Below are 18,075 nucleotides of genomic sequence, written 5' to 3' on the forward strand. Positions count from 1 at the left end.
ACGTGACCACACACACACACTTTGGCAATCGCTGGAGCCCATCTACCCAGATGAGAGCTTTGCTAGTCGGACTTCTCATCAAGCATCTCCCGCTGGATCTAATCTCACTATATTTATTAAACGTGATATTTCATTCATCTTGTTGTCTTTATCTAACGACATATTCCCTGACTTTGGTCACTGGAATCTATTACTTGTTCTCAGGTAACGTGTTTTGGCTGAGCGCAAAGAAAAGTTAATGATTAATGTAAGCACGTAGCCTACATTCTGTATATTGACTGATCGCTTGCCTTTATTTCCTATAATGTATAAACTTATTGTATGTTATACTTTTATAATGGCCATTATCGATTATTAAAACTGATATTCAGCAAAAGAGAGGGTGTGTTTCGTATTTTCACTGAAATTGAAAGGAGGCAGTTGTTATCGGCTCCGTTTTGTTATAAATGTCCACACAGTGAAGATGACGCTCATATATGCAGCACGACGCCTCAACATTTCTGCTGTCTGTTTAGTTGTTAATATTAAAATAAAAATAGGCAGTTCCTTATATCAAGTTTACATTTTATTGTTGAGAAAGTGAAACAACGTAGCCAAGGTGATGTGAATGAAGTTATAAAGTACACTGTTCCCTGTGAAGATTGACGCGTGTCCTCGGTATGTTTTCCATATCAAACTGAGAAGAAGAGATGCAGCCTTGATCAAACTTGCGAAGTCTGAACTTACACGGAGAAGATTCAGGACTGAACTGTGTGTTAGGCTACTTAATATTGAGGAAAAGCCCCAATCAGAGAGGCGAATGTCTGCAGCCCCGCCTCCGTTTTCAGATGTCTCCGTCTTTCCCCATCCACACTGAGACGGAGCAACAGCGTTTTAGAATGAAAACGGCCTGTCCAGCGTTTTCGAAACGCTCCGTTTTCGGCGCTCGAGAACTCCGGCGTAGTGTGGACGGATGGCGTAACCGTAGCAAAACTTATGCGTTTTTAAACTAAAACGCATTAGTGTAAACGGGGCCTCAGAGAGTCTCACATTAAGATGACTTTAGATGAGTGTGCTCTGCTCCTCTTTGAGTCAGAGACGAGCAGAGCACACGCATCTAAAGTCATCTTAATGTGTGCGCTTCAATGGTCAAATACATGCACATTTGTGCCAAAACATGATTTTAGTGATTATTCATATTAACCCTCATTTGTTTAATAAACAAATGAGTCGAGAAACAAAAGACACGTCAAAGTGAAACTATAAATCAAAACCGTACTGCTCTTAAAGTGACAGCGCGCAATATTTACTGCTGTCGCCTGTTTCATTAACTAAACAACAAAAAGACAAAATCACTCACTGCTTTTGACTGAAGGAGTTGTGTAGCTGTAATTAAATTTTTTTCTTAGAGTGAAGTTGCTCAAAGCACAGTTTGTTTTATATTTTTATTCCATTGTATTTATTTCCCTTTCCTTAATTACAGGGAGGAAAAAAACTGTATATACAGTTGAAGTCAGAATTATTAGCCCTCCTAAACTATTAGCGACCCTTTCTCCCCCCAATTTCTATTTAACGAAATGATTTTTTTCAACACGTTTCTAAACATAATAGTTTTAACTCATTTCTAATAAATCATTTACTTTATCTTTGCCATGATGACAGTAAGTAATATTTGGCTACATATTCTTCAAGATACAAGCATTCAGCTTAAAGTGCAATTCAAAGGCTTATTTAGGATAACTAGGCAAGTCATTGTATAACAGTGGTTTCTTCTGCTGACAAAACAAAATGTATATATGCTGCATAAGGGGGCTAATAATATTGACCTTAAAACAAAAATATTTCAAAATATTTAAACTGCTACAGTGGCGTTGCTCGCTTCAGAAGTTAGGACTTTCTCAACTTTTCAAGCATCGACGGAAGCGTCAGCCAATCGTATCGCTGTATGCAAATACACCAGTTCAGAAAGTAGTCAATTTAGGACTGTTTTCATTGGCTGATGCTGCTATGACGATCGCGTCAACCCCAACTTCAGACAACACCTTCTGTCAAGTGTTAACGCTGAATCAGCCGTAATGAAGTGTTTGTACTTCGTTACTTCCTACCTCTGGAATGGTGCATATACTAACTTGTGTTTTATTTATTCACTATTTGTGTCAAATAGTCAAAAAAACGCAATGTGACAGATTAGCAGATACATGAATGTGGATCTTAGTACATTCACAGATGATCCTTGGTTATTCAGAGGTTGTTATCTCTGAATAACATACCTTAGACAGGCACAACTGACCAATAAGAATCAAGTATTCAAAACAGTCGTGTAATAAACCATGATTAAAGCTTCGGGAGTAATCAACAAGAAAAAAGTATTTTCATAAACCTTCCTTCGTGATCTCCACATTGCAGAGAGAGTGTTAATGTCCTGGTGTCACTCTGCAGGCCAGCTGGAACTCCAACAGGAGAAATCAAAGCCTCTGCAGGTTAAACCCAGTCCTTTCCCTAAACAGAGGGCCTTTGTCCCGCACAGTAAGCCTCACACTCATACACCGAAGAGCCATGGGACAATCAGCTTCTCTTTCCACCACACTCTCACACCAGACCCACCAACAATCAGCTTATGTGAATTCAAGCCGCCATGTTTTTTTCTTTTCTTGTTTTCAGGGTGGAGAGTTGCATCTTTTATTGCAGCAGCATATTAGGTTACAACTCTCCCCTCATTGATCCGCCTGTCTAAACAACTAGGCCTTCTCATTTTCCCTCATTTCAGGACAAAACTGTGGCTTTCTTTGCAAATGTTGCCTTGTGTATTTAAACGAATGCAGAAGGTGTTGATCGTTTGGATGTTTCAGCGTTTCTCCTTTTGTTTCAGGAGGCTCCCGCTGTCTGCTGTTCCTGGGAGGTTCTTATAGGCTAATGTTTTCCCTTTGTCTGGGGGTCAGACCCATTATCCCCTCATTTCTGTCTGAGTTGTGTGTGTCTGTGCTGATGTTCCTCCTTTCCCTCCCCCTGTTTTCACACTCGGCTTTGTTTCAGAAGACCCCACACTTTGTCCACTCCTCCTCACTCTTTTCATTCTCCTACAGTCCCACCGTCTTCAACAAGTCACTTGTGCAGAGCTGTAATTATCATGACAATGGAATGCGGGCTCAGGAGACGTCATGATAGCTCTTTGTAACAAGTCACGCTTCTTTGTTTTTGCGTTGCTCTGTTTTGGAAGTATTGTGAGTAAAGTAATCAGATTACTTTTTAAAAGTAACTAGTAAAATAACTCGGTACTTTTTAATTTCCAAGTAAATATCTAGGTTGTTTTTTGTTAAATAAATATAATGCAAATTTTTCCCATTTATTGACAGATATGGTTCTCAAAAATTGAGAGTAAGGGTGCTTTCACACCTACACTTTTGATTCGGAACCTGTCTCGTTTGCCCAGTTAGCGCGGTTCGTTTGGCATATGTGAACAGGGCAATCGCGCTCTGTTCCGCGCCAAAGTAATCGCTCCAAGACCGCCTGAATGAGGTGGTCTCAGCTCGATTGAAATGAACCCTGGAGCGGTTCGATTGCAGTGAGAAAGCGATCCGATCCGAGGGTGGTTATATAACTGTGTTTTATGGATATGTAATAGGCATATGGCTATATGAAGATAGAATTATGAGTAGGGCAGGAAGTTTCGCGAGTCTCCGGATGCCCGCAAACGAGTGATGATCTCCCGATAATCTCGCGTCTCCCTCCCGGTCCTCAAATAGGCATCGTCGCGCACCCTTCTCAACCCTCCCCGCCTCATCTGTGACAGCGAACCGCTCCAATAACAAAGAGCAACAATGTAACATTTGTAATCTCTGTTTCGGAACAACTGAATCGATTCACAGGTGTGAAAGCACTCTAAGTCTAGGGGCTTGTTTCAGTAAGTAGGTTCAACAAACTCAGAGTTTTAACTTAAATTCTGAGTTGACTTACAGAGAATTTAAAATCTCAGAGTTTTCGGTTTCAGAACAGGTGATCTGAGTTGGGTCAATCAGCTTTGAATAGACTAATTTAGAGTTAAGCTGTGGTCACACTAGAGTTTGTGTGTGCGAAATTCTGTCGTACGGTGCTGTGAAAAGTGCGGAATTAAACAAGATGATTAGACATTAAAAAAGTGAGCGTTTGGTCCATGTTTTAAATTTCTGTCTAGGGAGGTGAGCATGTTCTGATGTTCATGTTCTGACCATGTTTTGATCCTTGATTGGTCTCATGCAGTCAAATGATGCGATTTCGCAGGTCAGAGTTCACCAAGCTTGAACTTTGCACTACAGCGAACAGCGAAACTTAATGCATCACACTGCGTTTCTGGTCTGACACATTCGCGTGCGTATGAATGGAAGGCTATGGGGAGAAAAGCCCAGTGTGACCGCAGATTGAAGCGCGCACACCGCGGCTATAAAAAGGCATAATCAATGGAATGCAGATATTACGAGTCACCACAGCAACATTTGAAAAAAAAGTAGATCAGCATTTCTTTTTTCAGCTGAACTTGATGTCCTTATGCAAAGTTATAGCAAATATGAGCATATATTTAAAAAAGCAACACCACTGCATCAGTGAAACCGAGACAGTTAGGGTGGGAAGTTTATATTTAAAGTATTTAAATATTTAAGTATAATAAATAATGTAATGTGTGACGTTTGTTGACTTTTCTCCTGAAAAAAGTGGGGAGTTGGCCGTAATTTTGATTCTACAACAAATTTGACAAAACAAGAATTGACACGTTGATCAGTTCAAGATAACATTTCTAAAATTGAGTTTTTAATAGATTTAAAAGTGCACTTGTGTGTCTGCGTTTATTATTGATCAAGGGGTGGAGGTTGATATGACATTTAGAATGTAAGCAGTACTAAAAATAGTTTTTAGAACGAGTAATAATCCCATTAATCTAGTTAGTAGATATCCCTGTCAAAAGTCAGTGAATTTAAAATAATTAATTTAAAAACGACAAGCCATTTGCGTGACTTTGTGTGACTGAAATTTTGGCAATAGCTGTGTTTCCATCTAAAAATGTGAATTAAATTGATGTGCAAAACTGAAATATTGCATAAAAGACATGCGAATAAAGCAGTGCTTCCATCCAACGAGTCAAGCAGAACAAAATTGACATTTCCTGATTAACTGGCGCCAAATATCAAAAGTAAAAGCAGAATTTACTGCGGTAGAAGAAACTGTTTGAATCTTTTATTTATTTAATAAATGACTTTCACCTCAGAGGACAATGCTGACACAATGAACGCGTTGTGGCTTTTGAAGGTGTAAGATGCGGAGAACAGACGCTCTTGACATGCTACAGACGCTCTGGAGGTAAATAATAATATAATAACACTAATACTGAAACGGTTCAGGCATTTTAAAATGACCGAAACAACATTTCAGATGTGTTACAGTGTGCTCAGCCTCCTGGTTTGTCTATTTGCACACATTTTTATCCTCATATGACCTCTTATAACAAACCTTTAATACACATATTGGAATTTGTTTGGTAAAAGTGTTTCCATTGCAGTTTATGTGTATGTTTTCTTATCGTAGAAAAAGTTTATCCTACGCGCATATGTTTTTATGCCTATTTTCAAAAGTTCTGTGCATCTTAGCATTTCCATCAACTGATTTTTTATGCGCATATTCAAAATGTAAGGCTAAGGTGAGAAATACTGCTTCATCTTTACAAAAAGGGGAGTAGACCGACAGAAACTCGACAGAAAGTTTAGAGAACAAAACCTGCTCCTGAGCAGGTTAGGTTTACAGAGTAAGTTATCACGCTAACTGACTCTGAGTAAAAGTTACCTCTTTCAGAAACAGGCTTGACTTACCCTGCATTATCCAGTTTGACAAACCTGCTATTTTGAAACGGAAAACCCAGAGTTTCTTTCGATTCAGGATTAGCATACTCTGAGTTTTCACTTAAAATCTTTTCTGAAACAGGGCCCTGATGTGATGTGAGCAATGTATAACTAATGTAGCTCTAGCCTGAATCTCACTTCCACAAAAACACTTTTAGTATTCTTTGAAATGAGTTCAAACTGTGAAATACAAACTCAGAATTTTCATTAGTCACTGATGAGTGAAATTTCATTTCATTCATTTTTTTTTCCAGCAATTGTAGCAACTGAAAAATGTGATGTAAAAGTAATGTAATGTAACACATTACCTTTCTTAAAACATTGTTACTTATTTTAAGATAATGAAAGACTGCTAAATATAAAAAAAATTATCAACCTACATTACACATGATGTCACACGGGTTCAACCGTGCATACCGGTTGCAAAAACAGACCGGTTCCAATAGCAAACATGTCGTGTTGTGCAGATGCCACATTCGGGGATTGACTTTAAAAAATTAAAAATGCTCGCCATTGCGGTTCTTATGTTATATCAGATAATTTCACGCTATGCAGAATCATACACATTATTTGTTTTTGATTGCAACAACGATTTCAGTAAAAACAGTTATATATGGTAAACCAAACTGCGGACACTAAATGCTTAGAATGAAATGTAAAAATGTAAGTTCACACACCCTGCCGTACAGGAGCAGTTGGCTATCAGAATGCAGTCGTTTTGTTTATTGATGATTACCCAGGCCTTGTATACCTCCGTCATTCCTTGTCTTTGGCTGGGCAGAACCTTCGTTTATAGCACTACAAAGTTTTGAATCTGTTAATTATGGAACATTAATTCTTGCACATGACCACACAGAACAAACTTGTAGGCATCCAAAGAATTGAGAGTTTTGAGTTGACAGTCTTTTAACAATAAATAGTGAAGCTTTTTTGATAACTCCTCATTTACTAGTCTGTTATGAGCCATATCATACCTCCAGAGCCTCCTATCTTCTCCCGATTTGCAGTTTCTGTTAGTTTTTTTTGCTTGAAATATATGTACTTAAAATTTCTTTAGAGTGAGATTTTTTTTCCAATTTTCCTTAAAATAGGTTGATGTGGGCATTGTAGCACTTTAAATACATGTAATGCCTGTTTCATTCACATTTGAGCAGAAAATCCATCTATGCCTCACAAAAGTAGAACATTCCAGGAAATCCCTAATATGCATGAAGGCATCCAGCAATTGCTGTAGTTGTATGAAAATAAGATCTGAATAAACATAAACAGGCTTGACTAATCATTTACACGACTGCGACAATAAATGGTTTATATTTGTTCTTCCAGCCATTTTAGGTATTTTCATTAGAAAGTCGATTTATAATTCAAGGCTAACTGACATAGCATGTTACAGTAGAATATTGCTATAAAATAATATGCTATTTAACTATTACAGGAAAAAAGATTTGACCGGCTATATTATATCTAGATAAATATGTCTAGATATCTATATGATATCTAGAAAGCTAGTACAATTTACGTTTTTCTGACTCATTCAAATGTATTTACATTTACATGACGCACATTTTATTGATTTACAGTTATTTTATTTCACCAAAACTGCACACATTTTATACTGTGAAAACAAATATTAAGCTTCATCAGTAGTTAGAACTATTTAGATTTTCGAAACAGTTGTATTATTACCTCATCAGCTTCAGCTCCTCAAAATAATGTATGAATGACGACACCATGTGACAACAGTGCCACTCCCACCTGCCGGAAGAAACAGGTACTGCTGAACAGCTGACTATTTAATTACCCGACACAAACGCTACGTTAAGTGAAATGTGCATGAGGTATGTGGTAGTTTAAGTATGTAGATAACAAAAATGTCACACAACCTATTTTTATTTAAGTGCAAAAGATCTGGGTCTTTTGACAATACATCAGGGGCTTAAGCCCTCTAGCCTGCCACTCATGTAATGGTTTAAAGATGTGTTCCTGCATTACCTTCCCATATGAAGAAGCCTGAAACAAATGGACTGAGGTGTCTTTTATGCACACATTTGGTTACAGTTTTGCCTGTAACACCAAACTACCTAATTTGTCCCACTAAAACAGCCTTTTGAAAATGCTAAAGAGCCTGGTTTAGTGTGGAAACACTGGTGTTCTGTTTCAGTATAGATGGACTGAAAATCAGGCATGGTTATCCACAATCACTCTCTGACTGATCTTCTGTGTTATTGCAAATCGTTCCCTGATACACATGACCGCAAGTGGAGGATGGCAACACATGCATGAATGGTCCCAAATAATACTGTGCAGTGTGGATGGAGAAAGTTTTTCTAAAATGCTATAAAAACACCAGTCGAATGAAGATTGTTTCACTTTAAAACACCGTTTTAAAAGAAAAAAACACATCTGAATGCACTGAAAAGATGTCTGCCAGTACACTTGCAAATTAAATATGGTACACTTCAATTTAGTAATTCAACATGTACCAAAAACATCTAAATGAATCAAATCGTGATTTCAAAAGATGCAACTCTTAAATAGATAAAGCTTTTTCTTGTGATCAGTGGCGGAGCTACAATTTTTTTACATGAGGTGGCCACAGTGGTGGAAGGAGTACTGAAAAATGATACTCAAGTAAAAGTACCATTACTTCCCTAAAAAATATAGTGCAAGTAGAGCAAAAGTATCTGTTGTAAATATTACTTAAAGTATGAGTAAAAAGTAGCCGTTTCGAAAGTACTCAAGAGTAGTGAGTTTTAAGCTGATGCACTTACAGTTAATTTGTGCATGTGTGTAAACGTAACATTCTGTAGTGCATTTAATTGCCCAGCAGGCACACAACATCAAAAGACGTTAATATTAGGTTAGATTTAGGTTGTGATGTCAGGTGACCAAAATTCATTGTCTAGTCAGCGTCTACAGACAATGTTATTTTGATGTCCAATAACGATGTTGATATTTGTATGATTTTAAATGATGTTAGAAAGTGACCAAAATCAGGTATTTATTCTGATAAAAAAATACTCATTTACAGTAATTTGAGTATTTGTAATTAGTTACTTCACACCACTGGGTGGCCATTGCTATTTTAGGGGATACACAAACACACACAGTGTACTCAAACCCAAAGATGCACACACAAATACAATGAAAGTGTTTATAAAACAGAAATCGATTTCATTACCATAAAATAATTTAAAATACAGAAATATAATAATTTACTCCTCATCTGGTTACTGTTGTGAGCTAATAAGTAATGACAGGATTCGATTGTTTTGGTGGAACATATCTGAAGCTTAGCTTAAATTCATTGTTTGAAACATGTGATTGCCTAGTAGATGCTCTGAGCTGCTGATGGACCTGAAGTCATGACCACACTGACTCTGATTAGTCTCAGGTATGAAGGTGCTGTTGGATCCAGTGCAAAGGGTAGGATATGTTTGAACCTGTTCTGCCTGTTTGTGCTTCTCTATAAAGAAGTCTGATATCTCAGCCTTACTTTTCATGTTTAATTGACCCTGTGCAAAAATATTACAGTCTGGTTACATCTGATCCAGTCAGAAACACATTTATCCAAATTAAAAAATATCCTTTATCATACCTGCACATTCGAATCAACAACCGATCTAAAAAACATTTTCCTGAAGAAAGTGTATGAGCTGGCTATTCCATTATAAATAAATTTAACTCACAAACAGCTAGCCTAACATTACTTCCCCTATAGTAGCAGAACATTTGAGCATCGTAAATTAAATATAATTACTTGCATACATGGAATGTGCATGTAATACTAGCACAGATGAAGTATAGCGTTAACTGTCTAAAGCATGGGTGTCCAAACTCGGTCCTGGAGGGCCGATGTCCTGCAGATTTTAGGACCAACTTTCCTTAACACACCTGCAAGGATGTTTCTAGAAAGCCTAGCTTGATTAGCTTGCCCAGGTGTGTCTGATTGGGGTTGGAACTAAACTTTGCAGGACAACGGCCTTCCAGGACTGAGTTTGGACACCCCTGGTCTAAAGTGTGAACTGATCTCTCCAATCTTAAGTTACAGTTTTTCCAGCCTGATCTCACAAGAAAACGTAACTATTTTACAATTTGCCAGTTTAGTGGCTAATTCGTACAAGTTCAGTCGTACGAAATTGTATGATTTTAAAAAGGAGGTGTGGCACCTAACCTCACCCCTAAACCCAACCGTCATTGGGTATGAGCAAATCGTACTAAATTGTACGAATTAGATCGTACGAATTCATACGAATTAGCCACTAAATCAAAAAGTTATGAATTGCTGTAAGATTGTGATGGTTTTTCTCCATTGGTTTGGCTCATTTCTTGAAACAGAAATTACATTCTCAAAACAACATGCACAAACCTCCAAACCACTTGGTAATTGTTCACAACAGAATTTAATTTCTTATTCATTTCACCAAATTGCAAATGTCTAGTCATAGTCAAGACCATAATACCATGAATACCAGTAGGTGAGTCCTTGGAACATTTGATCACAATTTATTACAGCTATTTTTTTTTTTTTGTTCTGATATATGGAAGTTACTTTGTGTGTGGTTGTTCATTACAATAAAAAAGGAGTAGCCATTTCCTTAGCCATATGAGTGCAATGTGTGACGTCAAACTTTGGAGGCTACTCTTACCCTAAAATCCTATTTATTTTTGTCAATTTTATACACAATTGTATTCTTTTAGCTAGACAAAAACAGTTCAGTAACCATTGTCAGTGAAGGACTGGGCTAAAACTGTAAGGTGGACATGAGGGATATTTTAGTGGTCCTTTGCCATAATGACAAAACATCTAAATATTTGGATTTGCAGTGCTTACACAATGCTAAAGGGACGACACATTTTTGGGGCACTGACTGTTTAAACGAGAAGGAAATTTAGTTTTGACACATGAGTGAACTGTTTTGGGAAAGGTATGAGCTTTTGCAAGTGAGCCATAGTATTGTGCTAATTTGTAACACTGTTTTGCCAAATGATCTTAGAATTTTGAGAATGTAATTGGTTTCAAGAAATGAGTTAAACCAATGGAGAAAAACTGTAACTGATGTCGGTGTCTCGTTAACTTACACATTGTATATTAAACATTCCTCAAACAAACCTTAAAATAAACTATAACATTTATTTCAAATATGATGTTATGATGTATTATTATTCATCTTACATGAAACCATTCTCTTGTTTTTGGCTCATCATTGATTTGAAAAGCTAGCAAAATTCAAAAACCTCTTTAGACAAATGAAATGTCAATCAGCATCAGGAACTGCCTGCACCAAATAAAATTTTGGGGTGGCCAATTGAATGTCAGGGGTGTCCAGTGCCACCCCGGACACCCTCTGGCTCCACCACTGCTTGTAGACTTAAAATAAAACTCTTTACAGTTTAGAACAGGTTTCCTTCAGCAGATCTTCAATTGTGTGTGAAGGAGGATGTTTTGACACATTCTATGAGATCTTCACAAGTATGATTAAAAATAAAATCGAATGTATCTTTAAACTGACTGAGTGAGCATGTTGTATTGTGGTTCTTGTATATAAAAAATAAGTCCAAACGTATTATTAAGCAGTTAACCTGAGCTGTAATATGACTAAACATTTATTATTTTCTTTTTTGATCAAGGTTAAAGGAAGAAAACCGAAGTCTTTGTTAGAGACACCTTTGATGGGCATCTGTGCCTATGGCATTATTTCAGCTGCCAGGCCCTGCAGTATTTGAGAGGTACTTAAATGCAGTTTTTAGTGAACTGGACAACCCAAGGGACAAGCAAAGTGGAGCAGTTGTTCAGGAAATTATCCTTTTTCCTGGCTCCAAGGCAAGGGAATACTGGGTTACAGTGTGAGAAACCTGTGCGCTTGTGTTTGACTGGCTTTTTGGCAGCTCCCAATAGGAACACCACACCTCTGTGTTGTCTACATGCCTTAATCAGACGTCGACATGGCCAATGTACTCTCAAAAAAAAAAAAAAAAAAAAACTATTTAAAATGAGCTGAAACAACTCAATTTGTGGGACTGTTTTTTGGTACAACTTAATTGTTTAATGTTCAATCCACTTAAATTTGCTAAGTTTGCTTGATCAAATGCCCTTTCAGATGCAACTGCATTACTTTAGTCTGTTGTTTTAGTTTGTGACACTTTAAATTTGTTTATTCTTAATATAGGATACTGCTCATTCACCATACACTGTATAAAACTCAGTTACATGAAACACCTTAATCATCCACAGAAACATTTTAATTACACAATTAGTAATTGATAATAATTTTTAATAAATAGTTTTTCAGGGGCCAAATGTATCTAAAATGACTCTTCTATAGCATTGCATTGCTGCAAAAGCTCCATACTGGATCCCCAAATTTAAAGAGGGTGCTTTGAGATACTAACTGGCCCATGTTATTTACAGTAAGTCTTCCGGCATGCATGTTTCAGTCTATACACCAAGCAACAATGGACACAAACACAGGAAAACACAACTCCTTTCCTGCTAGTCGCTAGGCTGAATCTCAGCGTCGGTGACCACTTCTCAGTCTAAACATTCTGAAGGAAGCCATGCTGTATATAAACACCAACATAATAATGATAAACATAAATGCCAATAATAATCAAGAATCACCACTAAATATAAACTTACTGTGTAAAGTTTTGGGTCAGTAAGATTTTTGCTCAAATGGGTTGCATTTACTTGTATTGACTCTGTAGTGCAAAACATGTTTTTGGAGATAAATATTGAAATTTAAATGCATTTTTTTTCTATTTGTGGATGTTTTAAAATGTCATTTGTTGAAATCATCATTTAATGATGTTCCATTTCAATGAGGCTTTAAAGTCAGTCAGAAGACACATATTTCAGTACACTGTCAAACCTAAAAATTGAATGTAACCCAAACCGTTTGAGGAAACTGATTGCAACAAACCATTTAAGTTCAAAAACTAATCCTAATGAGTACTGTGAACTTAATCCATTTGAGTAAATTAGGCACAGTAAATCCACTAAATAAGGAAAACTCAAACTTGTTGAGTACTGTAAAACTCAACAAGTTAAGGCAACTTAAACCATTTGAGGAAACTGATTCCAACAAACCATTTAAGCAAAAAAAAAAAAACAAACTAATCTGTATGAGTACTGTGACCTTATACTCCATTTAAGTTGAAGTAATGAGGTATTTGATTAACATATTACCTTCAACACTGGGTTCAAAACTCTTTTCAAACGAGTAGAATTAACTTTCAGTCAATTTTGAGTTAACTACACTCAAACTCAATTTTGAGTTGACTGTCGGGTTTTACAGTATATGATGATGCACTTTCCCAGTACTGGGTTGTGGCTGGAAGTGCGTCCGCTGTGTTAAACATATGCCAGAATTGTTGGTAGTTCATTCTTCTGTTGCAACCCGTGATTAATCAGGGACTAAGCCGAAAGAAAATGAATGAATGATGATGCACTTCTAAGTGAAATTAATATTGAGTGGGGGTAGGGGCTTTCTTTTTGCACATCATTGAGGGGCGTGCAAGAGTATTGTTGCTGGAGTTGTCAAACAAGGAAGCTAATGGTCAGATTTTGATTATTGTTGCTGGAGTTGTCAAACAAGGAAGCTAATGGTCAGATTTTTATGAAATATTACCAAAACTATTTTGTTTTTGCATTGAATAATTGTTCACTTAAAAAATAACAATGTGTGTCAGCAAAATAAACATTGCATGCAAACCAAAATGCTGATTTCAGGGTGTCATAAAAAGTATTAAAAGTTGATAAATTAATGTAGAGAAATTTAAGGCCCTTAAAAATTATAAAAAAAAAACTTAAATGCTATTTTGTAAGATATTACATGTCATAATATTTATGATTTTGCAATGTATGGTTGTATGCCAAAGTTTGCCTGAATTAAGTCTGTGAATATCAGGATGCTGTGTTTTTTATGAAATCAATGAAATCCTACTAAATTTGACATCATGCTGCTTTGTTTACTGCAGTAACCAAGACAACACTGTTATTTCTGCAGTTCTGTAGGTTCCATCCTGCTGAATTAGCTAGATTTAACAGATTTTTATTCAATATATGAATAATGTTTTAGCTTTGGATTAGTTTCTTACAATAATATTTAGTAAATATACTGTAAGGTAAAATCTCGCCAGTGTTACTGGTTGAAAAGCGATTATCTGGTATTAAAATGTATGAAAAGAGTCTTAAAAAAAGGTCCTAAAAGGTATTGAATTCCACTCTGATTCCTGTAAATACTCTGTAATTTATTAAAATTTTACATTTTTACTTTTCTATTCTTTAAACCACTAGATTTTACTCATTTGTCATTCGTTCATTTTCCTTCTGCTCAGTCTCTATTCATCAGGGGTGTCCCCAGCGGAATAAACCGACAACTTATCCAGCATATGTTTTACGCAGCGGATGCCCTTTCAGCTGCAACCCAACACTGGGAAACACCCACATATTCTCACATTCACACTCATAACACTAGGACCAATTTAGTTTATTCAGTTAATCTATTTATTCAATTAACGCATGTCTTTGGACTGTAGGGAAACCGGAGCACCCAGAGGAAACCCACGACAACACAGAGAGAACATGCACACATAAATGCTAACTGACCCAGCAGAGACACCTTCTTGTTGTGAGGTGAGAGTGCTAACCGCTGAGCCACCATGTCACCCTTCCCATTTGTCTGAAGATTTTAATTATTAAACATTCGATTTGACGTTATCGTCATGCATACATTCAACCTGATCTCACGAGAAAATGCAACTTACCAGGGACGTGCAGTCAGGGAAGTCATCATCCTCACCTGCCATCATGAGATTTATACTAATAATAAAATAAATATTTGTCCGCTGATCTGTGCTATAAATGCAATTTCTGTGTGATTTAAATGATATATTGAATGTATTTATTGCTGTATTTTGCATTTATAATGTTCAATGACAGCGTAGGATGCGAGCTAAGGCAGCACAAGCTGTGCCTCTTGTCAGATTGCACAATCCCTTGCAAACTGGTTTGAGCGTTCGCCTTTTGCTCACTCAGTGTATGCCACCAATGTGATGCTTTATTAACATCTTTTTGTACATTCTATACATTTTATTATATGTCTTCACTTTCTACATAATAGGTAATGTATTTCACATATGTCTATCACTTATTTGGTGTTAGAATCAGACATAAAACCGGACAGATAAGACGTAAAGCGAGGCAGGCAGTAACTCTGCCACACTGAAGCTGGAGCTCAGGGTTATTCGTGTTCAGTGGTTGCTCTTCTTCTACACAGAAGTTCAATAGTTCAATAGGAGTTGTTTTGCTCTGACAGTCTGCAAAAATTGCGGATATCAGCTCAAACATTTTGGACTTTCAATCAAAATGTGCATAAATAGTGGATGACCAATGCCGGAGCTAAAGGACTTGGGGCTTCAAAGGACGGGACAGAACGCGATCGTTTCAAAGTTATTCAAGTCATGTCAAGACTTCCTTTACAAGTACTGTAAAGTTAAGACCAGTGTGCGACCCCTGTGTGTATGAATGAGAGAGAGAGAGAGAGCAAGCAAGCAAGAGCTTGTACATTTGTGTGGTGCTGTTTATGTATGTATGTATGTGTGTGTGTGCGTGTGTGTGTGTGCGCGTGCGCGCGTGTGTGTGTGTGTGTGTGTGTGTGTGTGTGAGTGTGTGTGTGTGTGTGTGTGTGTGTGTGAATGTGAGAGAGCACATCTGCCGTGGTGCTGAGTGAGTCACTTGTTATAGTTGTCTGTATCATACAGCTGGGTGTTTTTTGCGAGGCATATTTAATCGCATTTTACATTCTTCCTTGGCCTAATATGTACCTGCCATGTGTATATAAAGAATGCTGATATGGGCTATGAAACACAATCAGTAGCTGGCAAATATATCGGGTCGGGTGTATATGTTTTTTAAATCTGACTTTTGACTTTGAAAGAGTCAATGCCTCCCCAGCCACAAACCTCATCACACGTCTCTGCAATTTGCGTATAGCAAAAAAGTGGCTTACAGAAAAGTCACATGAATTTCACGTGAAGTCCATGTGGCCACATGTGAATTTCCCAAGTGAAGCTTATGTGAAATCTCTGTATGGAAATCTATAAATTTTTTTGTGTAAGAAAACGTACAAATTTTTAAATGATTGTCGTCGACCCTACCCCCAAACCCAACTATGACTGGGGATGAGCAAATCGCTATAAAACGTACAAATTAATCATACAAATTTGTACGAATTTGCCTCTACATCAAAAAGTGATGATTTGTCATGAGATTGTGTTGATATATTCTTATCTTTCTAACTACATTTTGACATTTTATTCCCACATTAAGTTCTTTGAAACATGATTGAACACTAAAAAAATCTGTTAGTGTTTTCTGTTCATTTATGTTTGTGAATTGCATTATGAGATCTTATCTCTGCTCTGTGGACTTTTGATGTTGAAAATTAAACTCTACAGTTTAACAAAGTGACTTTTATTGACATTTTAGTAGTTATAATATAATATATAAGAAATAATATAGGAGTAATTCCGTCAACCTTGCCATGAAACAAATTGTGTTTTCACCAAAATACGGGAACTGTTTCTGGGTGTTTTGGGTATGCAAATATTTTACAGAACTTTAGAAATACTCGAAAATGTCTCTGACAGTGTTTTCAAACTATTATATCTGATTTACAAAAGTCACACAAGTGGCAATTTCACATCTGTCACATCCGTTACTGAGAGGTGTCACATCCATAACAACACTTTTACCTCATAAATGTAAAAAAGAGGGCCAACTCTTATCCTTTTGATTATCATTATTTCTTTTAGGTTGTGTAGTTTAATTCACAGAATTTCTGCAAAGTATGTTGTATAATGTGAATTCGCAGACTTTTTGTCACATTCATAATGCATATTTATTTTCTTAATTTAAAGTACAAAACATGCTTACAGATTGATATTTTTCTGGTCCCATAACTCTGTGGTTAGTTGTTTGGGAAAATATAAATAAAAGTTTCAACATATTGTTAACATATACTTTCTAGGTGAATTTATTTTTTGAGTTTTATTATATCCGTGTGGATAATAAACGTTGCATAAGGAATAAGATGACACACAGACTGTTTTACTGCTCTTCGTTTTTACTTCGCTATATCCGATGACAACTACAACAACCGGCATTTCCGGTTCACGTCACAATGCATTCTGGGTGCTGTAGTGAAATAACAATGCCACGAATATACAACATTTCCTTCCCCTTAAATTTGAAGGTCAACATTTTAATTTTGAACTAGCACCATGCAGAATGAATGTATAACATTCAGTTTACCATTATAACATTCTGTAAACACACATTTATTTATTTGAACGTTTCTTGATTAAATGTCTTAAATGTCCTTGGTAATTTAACACAACTAAATCCCTGGGAATGAGGGTGGACTACCTCAAACCCTGGCTTACCCTTAGGGGATTATTCTGCCCCAACTCAAATACTGTAAGGGTAGCCCCTAACTAAGTATAATCCAAAAAACGTTGAGGTTGACGTCGCTCTCTTATTGGATACCGGCGGCTTACTTGGTCCCCATTTTCAGTCGAAACAACAGGAGGTGATAGTTCTTTAGTAGGTGGGGAATCTGTAATCTTGCTAGGCTCTGTAGTGACAGTCGCAGAAGCTGGTGAGCTGCCAACTGAATCACAGATGTCGGTACCTTCAGGAAGGTCAGTGAATGTACTGGCTCCACTCAGTAACTGATCAGTATGTCTCCTCCATAGAAGATTACCAGCAGTTTTAACCCTGTAGGACACGGGACCCGTCTGGGTTTCCACAGTAGCTGGAACCCATTTTGGACCGGTGCCATAGTTCCGGGCCAGCACCGATGAGCCTATCAAAAAGGATCTGTCTTTGGCTCGCAGTTTCCGTCGCTGTACCTGATTTTCTTGTTGTTGTAGGACCGTTTCTTTGAGTGTTGCTGGTTTAAGTAGCTCAAAGCTTGTCCTGAGCTCTCGATTAAACAACAAGTAGGCTGGTGACACTTTGGTAGTTGCGTGTGGAGTACTGCGATAGCACAGCAAGAAGTTATGAAGGCGTTGATGCAATGTGCCTTGTCCAATTGAAGCTTTTAAAGCATGTTTCATGGTCTGCACGAACCTCTCCGCAAGCCCATTTGTTGCAGGATGGTAGGGTGATGACTTGATATGTTGCACTCCATTTGCAAGTAGAAATGTGCCCATTTCATGCGAAATA

General features: G+C 37.1%; 1 protein-coding gene across 1 annotated transcript in view; it reads right to left on the minus strand.

The window, feature by feature from the left end:
• vdac2 (voltage-dependent anion channel 2) overlaps nt 1–3,714 on the minus strand; it is a 732,443-nt gene extending 728,729 nt beyond the window's left edge. Inside the window, exon 1 of the mRNA XM_087277509.1 lies at nt 3,611–3,714. The gene's annotated coding sequence lies outside the window, so the exon portion shown is untranslated. The remainder of the gene's footprint in view (nt 1–3,610) is intronic.
• Between the last annotated feature and the right edge of the window lie 14,361 nt (nt 3,715–18,075).

The sequence above is a fragment of the Danio rerio genome, chromosome 13 (genome assembly GCF_052040795.2).
Source record: "Danio rerio strain M-AB ecotype USA chromosome 13, GRCz13ab, whole genome shotgun sequence".
Taxonomy (NCBI): Eukaryota; Metazoa; Chordata; class Actinopteri; order Cypriniformes; family Danionidae; genus Danio; species Danio rerio.